We start from the raw sequence: 11,233 nt of genomic DNA on the forward strand, positions 1-11,233 counted from the left end.
GGGGCTATGGACTGGGCAGCCTGAGTCCTAGCGGAAGGGGGGCCACCTGCCCACAGGGGGACTCCCCCGCCCTCACGATGGCCTCTCTATCTCAGCAGTCCAACACGGAGGTACCTCCCTGAGCCTGCTAGGAACTCGGCCCCGCCCACTCCCCTGGTGCCGGCGCAAGGAGGCCACCTCGGCCACAGTGCCCTCCCAGGAGGGGCCCACCACCACGTGGGGGACAAGCGAGGCGCAGCCTGCAGGGCCCCCATGCCCACAGAGGTGACCCCGCTGCCTGGCCCTGGACCCTCGGAGGACCCCGAGGCGCCGGCGGCCGAGAAAGTGGAGGTAGAGCTGGCGGGCCAATGGGCGCCCAGTTCCCTGAGCCCTGTGAGGGCCCTGAGGGTGTCTCGGTGTCCAGAATGCCTCCGGGGTACTCTTCACATCCATGTTGAAGACCTTCAGGTCCAAGGAGTATGACAAGATGGTTCTCAAGATAGCGTGGGTAAGTTCTCTGTCCATGGGAATGATGCCCTTGTGCTGCCCGTTAGCGTCTTCACAGACATGTTTGGTTGTCAGAAAACAGCCGTGGTGGGTGCTGTTGGATTCATGCCCCATTCTTTTGTAAGCTCCATGGAACCTCTGTACCTTACCTAGAGAATCATGTTTGCCTGTGGCTGCTCCTTTGCCTTCCAGCCTTCATGGGTCATTTGGGGACACCATTTAAAGAAGCGCCTTGAACTGGTGAATGGTATTGTCACCGCTGGCAACACTATCTTCACAATTTTGCTGCATTTCCTTCTAAGGATTCTGACTGACAGCGGGGGCCTCTCTTACACACTAAAGGGTCCTCTGTGTCTTCATGTTTGTTCTCTTTCTGGCTGGTAAGTAAGATCTACCCCTTGCCTCCCATGCCAAAGATAAAGATGGTGGAAACACAGGAGGCAACAGATTCTCCCTCTTTTCCAGGAGAAAGTTCAGTCCTCCCCCAGTTTTTTTCAATTTTGCCATCTTCAGTGTGACAGCCTATGCAGTGTGGACAGTTGGAATACCACTTTCACTTTTTGGATACTTTGTGCCTTAGGGTCACTTGAGTCTGCTGTTCTTTGATGGGGTCACCTCAGGTGTGGAGTGCTGCTTATTATCAGCCACTCTGGGCCAAGACCAAAGTCTTCTTTGCCTTGTAAGTTTCCTCTCTGTTCCCTCAGAACTAGAACAGAGGCAGTGTTGGGCCATTGCCCCCACTCGAGGATACCGCACAGCCACAGACAGGACTCTGGAAGAAATGGGCTAATATGAATTAGAGGACATGACATAACCTTTTTTCCAGCTTCTACAACTCCTCCTTTGGTCTCTAGTACATTGTGAATATGAGAAAATTGAATTGCTTTTCACAACCTGTGACAAGTAGAACATATACATAGTTTTTTTTTTTCTTTGTTTATTTTGGCTGTGCCAGGTCTTAGTTGCAGCACACAGGATCTTCGTTGGGGGATGTTTAGTTGCAGCATGCAGACTCTTAGTTGTGGTAGGTGAGCTTCTTAGTTGCAGCATGCATGTTGGACCTAGTTTCCTGACCAGGGATTGAACTCAGGCCCCTGCATTGGGAGCCTGGAGTCTTATGCACAGGACCACCAGGGAAGTCCCCAGAACATATACATAGTTTTATGTTCAATTTTGTTTCCTACAATAAACATTAAGCATAGCAGAAGAAAACATGACAAATGTATAAATTTATAGCAAAAGTTATCTTGTATTTGATTAACAGCATAAATACTATTATAGGAGAAAGGAAAAAAGCAAAATGTTTGAATTTTAGAGTTACATATAAACTCTCCGAGGACTCTGATGGATCATTAGTGTCCTGAAAAAACCATAAAGAGTTAATGTATTGGAAATCTGTTCCTTCTCTCTCTCATTTTTTTCTCTTTCCAGCTATATCTGTAATGTTCTTCTTTCTTACATTTTTTTACATTTAAGTATAGTTGATTTACAATATTGTATTAGTTTCAGGTGTACAATGTAGTGATTCAATATTTTTATAAATTATATTCCATTTAAAGTTATTGTGGAATATTGGCTATATTCCCTGTGCTATGCAGTTTATCATTGTCACCTATTTATTTAATACATAACAGTTTGTGCCTCTTTTTTTTTAATTTTTTAATTAGTTTCTGCTTTATAACAAAGTGAATCAGTCATACATATACATCTGTTCCCACATCCCTTCCCTCATGCATCTCCCTCCCTCCCACCCTCCCCATCCCACCCCTCCAGGCGGTCACAAAGCACCGAGCTGATCTCCCTGTGCTCTGTGGCTGCTTCCCACTATCTATCTACCTTACGTTTGGTAGTGTATATATGTCCATGCCTCTCTTTCGCTTTGTCACAGCTTACCCTTCCCCCTCCCCATATCCTCAAGTCCATTCTCAAGTAGGTCTGTGTCTTTATTCCCGTTTTGCCCCTAGGTCCTTCATGACATTTTTTTTTTAATTCCGTATATATGTGTTAGCATACGGTATTTGTCTTTCTCTTTCTGACTTACTTCACTCTGTATGACAGACTCTAGGTCTATCCACCTCATTACAAATAGCTCAGTTTCGTTTCTTTTTATGGCTGAGTAATATTCCATTGTATATATGTGCCACATCTTCTTTATCCATTCATCCGATGATGGACACTTAGGTTGTTTCCAGCTCCGGGCTATTGTGAATAGAGCTGCAATGAACATTTTGGTACATGTCTCTTTTGGAATTATGGTTTTCTCAGGGTATATGCCTAGTAGTGGGATTGCTGGGTCATATGGTAGTTCTATTTTTAGTTTTCTAAGGAACCTCCATACTGTTCTCCATAGTGGCTGTACCAATTCACATTCCCACCAGCAGTGCAAGAGGGTTCCCTTTTCTCCACACCCTCTCCAGAATTTATTGTTTCTAGATTTCTTGATGATGGTCATTCTGACTGGTGTGAGATGATATCTCATTGTAGTTTTGATTTGCATTTCTCTAATGATTAATGATGTTGAGCATTCTTTCATGTGTTTGCTGGCAGTCTGTATATCTTCTTTGGAGAAATGCCTATTTAAGTCTTCTGCCCATTTTTGGATTGGGTTGTTTGTTTTTTTGCTATTGAGCTGCATGAGCTGTTTATAAATTTTGGAGATTAATCCTTTGTCAGTTGCTTCATTTGCAAATATTTTCTCCCATTCTGAGGGTTGTCTTTTGGTCTTGTTTATGGTTTCCTTTGCTGTGCAAAAGCTTTTAAGTTTCATTAGGTCCCATTTGTTTATCTTTGTTTTTATTTCCATTTCTCTAGGAGGTGGGTCCAAAAGGATCTTGCTGTGATTTATGTCATAGAGTGTTCTACCTATGTTTTCCTCTATGAGTTTGATAGATTCTGGCCTTACATTTAAGTCTTTAATCCATTTTGAGCTTATTTTTCTGTATGGTGTTAGGGAATGATCTAATCTCAAACTTTTACATGTCCCTGTCCAGTTTTCCCAGCACCACTTATTGAAGAGGCTGTCCTTTCTCCACTGTACATTCCTGCCTCCTTTATCAAAGATAAGTTGGCCATATGTGCGTGGGTTTATCTCTGGGCTTTCTATCCTGATCCACTGATCTATCTTTCTGTTTTTATGCCAGTACCACACTGTCTTGATTACTGTAGCTTTGTAGTATAGTCTGAAGTCAGGGAGCCTGATTCCTCCAGCTCCGTTTTTCGTTCTCAAGATTGCTTTGGCTATTCGGGGTCTTTTGTTTTTCCAAACAAATTTTGAAATTTTTTGTTCTAGTTCTGTGAAAAATGCCAGTGGTAGTTTGATAGGGATTGCATTGAATCTGTAGATTGCTTTGGGTAGTAGAGTCATTTTCACAATATTGATTCTTCCAATCCAGGAGCATGGTATATCTCTCCATCTATTTGTATCATCTTTAATTTCTTTCATCAGTGTCTTATAATTTTCTGCATACAGGTCTTTTGTCTCCTTAGGTAGGTTTATTCCTAGATATTTTATTCTTTTTGTTGCAATGGTAAATGGGAGTGTTTTCTTGATTTCATTTTCAGATTTTTCATCATTAGTGTACAGGAATGCCAGAGATTTCTGTACATTAATTTTGTATCCTGCTACTTTACCAAATTCATTGATTAGCTCTAGTAGTTTTTCGGTAGCATCTTTAGGATTCTCTATGTATAGTATCATGTCATCTGCAAACAGTGACAGCTTTACTTCTTCTTTTCCAATTTGGATTCCTTTTATTTCCTTTTCTTCTCTGATTGCTGTGGCTAAAACTTCCAAAACTATGTTGAATAAGAGTGGTGAGAGTGGGCAGCCTTGTCTTGTTCCGGATCTTAGTGGAAATGGTTTCAGTTTTTCACCATTGAGGACAATGTTGGCTGTGGGTTTGTCATATATGGTCTTTATGATGTTGAGGAAAGTTCCCTCTATGCCTACTTTCTGCAGGGTTTTTATCATAAATGGGTGTTGAATTTTGTCGAAAGGTTTCTCTGCATCTATTGAGATGATCATATGGTTTTTCTCCTTCAACTTGTTAATATGGTGTATCACATTGATTGATTTGCATATATTGAAGAATCCTTGCATTCCTGGAATAAACCCCACTTGATCATGGTGTATGATCCTTTTAATGTGCTGTTGGATTCTGTTTGCTAGTATTTTGTTGAGGATTTTTGCATCTATGTTCATCAGTGATATTGGCCTGTAGTTTTCTTTCTTTGTGACATCCTTGCCTGGTTTTGGTATCAAGGTGATGGTGGCCTCGTAGAATGAGTTTGGGAGTGTTCCTTCCTCTGATATTGTTTGGAAGAGTTTGAGAAGGATGGGTGTTAGCTCTTCTCTAAATGTTTGATAGAATTCGCCTGTGAAGCCATCTGGTCCTGGGCTTTTGTTTGATGGAAGATTTTTAATCACCGTTTCAATTTCAGTGCTTTTGATTGGTCTGTTCATATTTTCTATTTCTTCCTGAGTCAGTCTTGGCAGGTTGTGCATTTCTAAGAATTTGTCCATCTCTTCCAGGTTGTCCATTTTATGGGCATAGAGTTGCTTGTAGTAATCTCTCATGATCTTTTGTATTTCTGCAGTGTCAGTTGTTACTTCTCCTTTTTCATTTCTAATTCTATTGATTTGAGTCTTCTCCCTTCTTTTCTTGATGAGTCTGGCTAATGGTTTATCAATTTTGTTTATCTTCTCAAAGAACCAGCTTTTAGTTTTATTGATCTTTGCTATCATTTCCTTCATTTATTTCTGATCTGATTTTTATGATTTCTTTCCTTCTGCTAACTTTGGGGTGTTTTTGTTCTTCTTTCTCTAACTGCTTTAGGTGCAAGGTTAGGTTGTTTATTCGAGATGTTTCCTGTTCCTTAAGGTGGGATTGTATTGCTATAAACTTCCCTCTTAGAACTGCTTTTGCTGCATCCCATAGGTTTTGGGTCGTCGTGTCTCCATTGTCATTTGTTTCTAGGTATTTTTTAATTTCCTCTTTGATTTCTTCAGTGATCACTTTGTTATTAAGTAGTGTATTGTTTAGCCTCCATGTGTTTGTATTTTTTACAGCTCTTTTCCTGTAATTGATATCTAGTCTCATAGCATTGTGGTCAGAAAAGACACTTGATACAATTTCAATTTTCTTAAATTTACCAAGGCTTGATTTGTGACCCAAGATATGATCTATCCTGGAGAATGTTCCATGAGCACTTGAGAAAAATGTGTATTCTGTTGTTTTTGGATGGAATGTCCTATAAATATCAATTAAGTCCATCTTGTTTAATGTATCATTTAAAGCTTGTGTTTCCTTATTTATTTTCATTTTGGAAGATCTGTCCATTGGTGAAAGTGGGGTGTTAAAGTCCCCTACTATGATTGTGTTACTGTCGATTTCTCCTTTTATGGATGTTAGTATTTGCCTTATGTATTGAGGTGCTCCTATGTTGGGTGCATAAATATTTACAATTGTTATATCTTCTTCTTGGATCGATCCCTTGATCATTATGTAGTGTCCTTCTTTGTCTCTTCTAGTAGTCTTTATTTTAAAGTCTATTTTGTCTGATATGAGAATTGCTACTCCAGCTTTCTTTTGGTTTCCATTTGCATGGAATATCTTTTTCCATCCCCTTACTTTCAGTCTCTATGTGTCTCTAGGTCTGAAGTGGGTCTCTTGTAGACAGCATATATATGGGTCTTGTTTTTGTATCCATTCAGCCAATCTGTGTCTTTTGGTGGGAGCATTTAGGCCATTTACATTTAAGGTAATTATCGATATGTATGTTCCTGTTCCCATTTTCTTAATTGTTTTGGGTTCGTTATTGTAGGTCTTTTCCTTCTGCTGTGTTTCTTGCCTAGAGAAGTTCCTTTAGCATTTGTTGTAAAGCTGGTTTGGTGGTGCTGAACTCTCTCAGCTTTTGCTTGTCTGTAAACGTTTTAATTTCTCCATCAAATCTGAATGAGATCCTTGCTGGGTAGAGTAATCTTGGTTGCAGGTTTTTCTCCTTCATCACTTTAGTTATGTCCTGCCACTCCCTTCTGGCTTGTAGAGTTTCTGCTGAGAGATCAGCTGTTATCCTGATGGGGATTCCCTTGTGTGTTATTTGTTGTTTTTGCCTTGCTGCTTTTAATATGATTTCTTTGTGTTTAATTTTTGACAGTTTGATTAATATGTGTCTTGGCGTATTTCTCCTTGGATTTATTCTGTATGGGACTCTCTGTGCTTCCTGGACTTGATTAACTATTTCCTTTCCCATATTAGGGATGTTTTCAACTCTAATCTCTTCAAATATTTTCTCAGTCCCTTTCTTTTTCTCTTCTTCTTCTGGAACCCCTATAATTCGAATGTTGGTGCGTTTAATGTTGTCCCAGAGGTCTCTGAGACTGTCCTCTGTTCTTTTCATTCTTTTTTCTTTATTTTGCTCTGCAGCAGTTATTTCCACTATTTTATCTTCCACCTCACTTATCCGTTCTTCTGCCTCAGTTATTCTTCTATTGATCCCATCTAGAGTATTTTTTATTTCATGTATTGTGTTTTTAATCGATGCTTGATTCATCTTTAGTTCTTCTAGGTCCTTGTTAACTGTTTCTTGCATTTTGTCTATTCTATTTCCAAGATTTTGGATCTGGGAAATAGAATCTTGGATCATCTTTACCATCATTATTCTGAATTCTTTTTCAGGTAGACTGCCTATTACGTCTTCATTTGTTAGGTCTGGTGGGTTTTTATCTTGTTCCTTCTCCTGCTGTGTGTTTTTCTGTCTTCTCATTTTGCTTATCTTACTGTGTTTGGGGTCTCCTTTTTGCAGGCTGCAGGTTTGTAGTTCCCGTTGTTTTTGGTGTCTGTCCCCAGTGGCTAAGGTTGGTTTAGTGGGTTGTGTAGGCTTCCTGGTGGAAGGTACTAGTGCCTGTGTTCTGGTGAATGAGGCTGGATCTTGTCTTTCTGGTGGGCAGGTCCACGTCTGGTGGTGTGTTTTGGGGTGTCTGCGGACTTTTTATGATTTTAGGCCACCTCTCTGCTAATGGGTGGCGTTGTGTTTCTGTCTTGCTAGTTGTTTGGCATAGGGTGTCCAGCACTGTCGCTTGCTGGTCGTTGAGTGAAGCTGGGTGCTGGTGTTGAGATGGAGATCTCTGGAAGATTTTCGCCGTTTGATATTATGTGGAGCTGGGAGGTCTCTTGTGGACCAGTGTCCTGAAGTTGGCTCTCCCACCTCAGAGGCACAGCAGTGACTCCTGGCTCCTCAATTTGGGATGATTTGTTGTCTATTCATGTATTCCACAGATGCAGGGTACATCAAGTTGATTGTGGAGCTTTAATCCGCTGCTTCTGAGGCTGCTGGGAGAGGTTTCCCTTTCTCTTCTTTGTTCTCACAGCTCCTGGGTTTCAGCTTTGGATTTGGCCCCGCCTCTGCGTGTAGGTCGCCGGAGGGCGTCTGTTCTTCGCTCAGACAGGACAGGGTTAAAGGAGCAGCCTCTTCGGGGACTCTGGCTCACTCAGGCCGGGCGGGAGGGAGGGGCACGGAGTGCGGGGCGAGCCTGCAGCGGCAGAGTTCGCCGTGACGTTGCACCAGCCCGAGGCGTGCCGTGCGTTCTCCCAGGGAAGCCGCCCCTGGATCCCGGGACCCCGGCAGTGGCGGGCTGCACAGGCTCCCGGAAGGGCGGTGTGGACAGTGACCTGCGCTCGCACACAGGCTTCTTGGCGGCGGCAGCAGCAGCCCCAGCGTCCCACGCCCGTCACTGGGCTCCGCGCTTTCAGTCGTGACTCGCGCCCGTCTGTGGAGCCCCTTTAAGCAGCGCTCTTAATCCCCTCTCCTCGCGCACCAGGAAACCAAGAGGGAAGAAAAAGTCTCTTGCCTCTTCGGCAGCTCCAGAGTTTTCCCGGACTCCCTGCCGGCTAGCTGTGGCACATTAGCCCCCTTCAGGCTGAGTTCTCGCCGCCCGCCCCAGTCCTTTCCCTGCGCTCTGACCGAAGCCCGAGCCTCAGCTTCCAGTGCCGCCCGCCCTGGCGGGCGAGCAGACAAGCCTCTCGGGCGGGTGAGTGCCGCTCGGCACCGATCCTCTGTGCAGGAATCTCTCCGCTTTGCCCTACCCAGGTATGTGGGGAGTTTCTTGCCTTTTGGGAGGTCTGGGGTCTTTTGCCAGCATTCAGTAGGTGTTCTGTAGGAGTTGTTCCACGTGTAGCTGTATTTCTGGTGTATCCGTGGGGAGGAAGGTGATCTCCGCGTCTTACTCTTCCGCCATCTTACCCGGAAGTCTCCAGTTTGTGCCTCTTGATGTCCTTCCCCCAGTCTTGCCCCTCTCCCTCCTCTCTCCCCACTGGTGACCACTGGTTAGTTCTCTATATCTATCTTTCTCTCTTGTTAATGTATAAATTTCACCACGTTTTTTGTTTTGTTCTGTTTTGTTTTTAAATGTCTCAGGTTTATTTGTCAAAATATAATATACTTTTGAATGATCTGAAAATTCAACTGTAGGGGGACATTCAAGATGGCAGAGGAGTAAAATGTGGAGATCACCTTCCTCCCCACAAATACATCAAAAAAGCATTTACATGTGGAACAACTCCTACAGAACACCCACTGAACACTAACAGAAGCCCTCAGACTTTCCAAAAGGCTAGAAAATCCCCACGTACCTGGATAGGGAAAAGAAAAACACAGCCAAAAGAATAGAGATGGGACCTGCACCTCTGGGAGAGAGCTGTGAAGGAGGAAGAGTTTCCACACACTAGAAGACCCTTCACTGGTGGAGACAGAGGGTGGGAGGGGGGGAAGCTTCAGAGCCACAGAGGAGAGTTCAGCAACAGGGGTGCAGAGGGCAAAGTGGAGAGATTCCCGAACAGAGAGGATCGGCGCCAACCAACACTCACCAGCCGGAGAGGCTTGTCTGCTCACCTGCCGGGGTGGGCGGGGCTGGGAGCTGAGGCTCGGGCTTTGGTCAGAGCGCAGGGAGAGGACTGGGGTTGGCGACGTGAACACAGCCTGCAGGGAGTTAGAGCACCATGGCTAGCCAGGAGGGAGTCCAGGGAAAAGTCTGGAGCTGACGAAGAGGCAAGAGACTTTTTCTTGCCTCTTTGTTTCCTGGTGTGCGAGGAGAGGGGATTAAGAGTGTTGCTTAAAGGAGCTCCAGAGATGTGCATGAGCCGAGGCTAATAGCGCGGACCCCAGAGACGGGCATAAGATGCTAAGGCTGCTGCTGCCACCACCAAGAAGCCAGTGTGAAAGCACAGGTCACTATCCACACATCCCCTCCCGGGAGCCTGTGCAGCCCACCACTGCCAGGGTCCCGTGATCCAGGGACAACTTCCCCGGGAAAACACACAGCGCACCTCAGGCTGGTGCAACGTCACACTGGCCTCTGCCGTCTCAGGCTTGCACCACATTCCGTAACCCTCCCTCCACCTGGCCTGAGTGAGCCAGAGCCCCCTAATCAGCTGCTCCTTTAACCCCATCCTATCTGAGCAAAGAACAGATGCACTCAGGTGACCTACACGCAGAGGCGGGTCCAAATCCAAAGCTGAGCCCCAGGAGCTATGCAAACAAAGGAGAGAAAGGGAAATCTGTCCCAGCAGCCTCAGGAGCAGTGGATTAAATCTCCACAATCAACTTGATGTACCCTGCATCTGTGGAATACCTCAATAGACAATAGACAATGAATCATGCCAAAATTGAGGTGGTGGACTTTAGGAGCAACTATAGACTTGGGGTTTGCTTTCTGCACCTAATTTGTTCCTGGCTTTATGTTTATCTTAGTTTAGCATTTAGAGCTTATTATCATTGGTAGATTTGTTTACTGATTTGGTTGCTCTCTTCCATATATATATATATATATATTTCTCTTTTATTTTGTTTTTGTTTTTCTCTTTGTGTCAGTGTGTATGGGTATGCCTCTTTGTGTGATTTTGTGTGTATAGGTCAGCTTTTACCATTTATCCAATGGTTCTGTCTGTCTGCTTTTTCTTTGTTTTTTGTTTTTTGTTTTTTTTTAGAATAGTTTTTAAAGCTTGTTATCATTGGTGGATTTGTTTATTGGTTTGGTTGCTCTCTTCTTTTTTCTATTACTTCTTATTTTTTTAATTTTAATAACTGTATTTTATTTATTTTATTATTCTTTCTTTTTTTTTCCTCTCTCCCTTTTCTTCTGAGCCATGTGGCTGACAGGTTCTTGGTGCTCCAGCCAGTGTCAGGCCTGAGCATCTGAGGTGGGAGACCCAACTTCAGGACATTGGTCCGCCAGAAATCTCTCAGCTGCTTGTAATATCAATTGGCAAGAGCTCTCCTAAAGATCTGCATCTCAACACTAAGACCCAGTTCCACTGAACAACCAGCAAGCTACAGTGTTGTACACCCCATGCCAAACAACTAGCAAGACATGAGCACAAACCCACCCATTAGCAGAGAGGCTATCTAAAATCATAATAGGTTCACAGACACCCCAAATCACACCACTGGACACGGTCCTGCCCACCAGAAAGACAAGATCCAGCCACATCCACCAGAACACAGGCAGTAGTCCCCTCCACCAGGAAGACTACACAACCCACTGATACAAACTTACCCACTGGAAGCAGACACCAAAAACAATGGGAACTACGAACATACAGCTTGCAAAAAGGAGACCCCAAACACAGTAAGTTAAGAAAAATGAGAAGACAGAGAAACACACAGAACATGAAGGAGCAAGGTAAAAACCCAAAGACCAAGTAAATGAAGAGGAAATAGACAGTCTACCTGAAAAAGAAATCAGAACAAT

The 11,233-nt window shown here is 43.8% G+C and overlaps 1 pseudogene across 1 annotated transcript; it reads left to right on the forward strand.

Moving 5' to 3' along the window:
* Positions 1-252: 252 nt before the first annotated feature.
* LOC308620139 (monocarboxylate transporter 10-like) lies at positions 253-1,066 on the forward strand (annotated as a pseudogene). Its single transcript has one exon. The product of its transcript is annotated as a monocarboxylate transporter 10-like (transcript).
* The last annotated feature ends 10,167 nt before the right edge of the window (positions 1,067-11,233 follow it).

The sequence above is a fragment of the Mesoplodon bidens genome, assembly GCF_964165515.1.
Source record: "Mesoplodon bidens genome assembly, chromosome: 1".
Lineage (NCBI taxonomy): Eukaryota > Metazoa > Chordata > Mammalia > Artiodactyla > Ziphiidae > Mesoplodon > Mesoplodon bidens.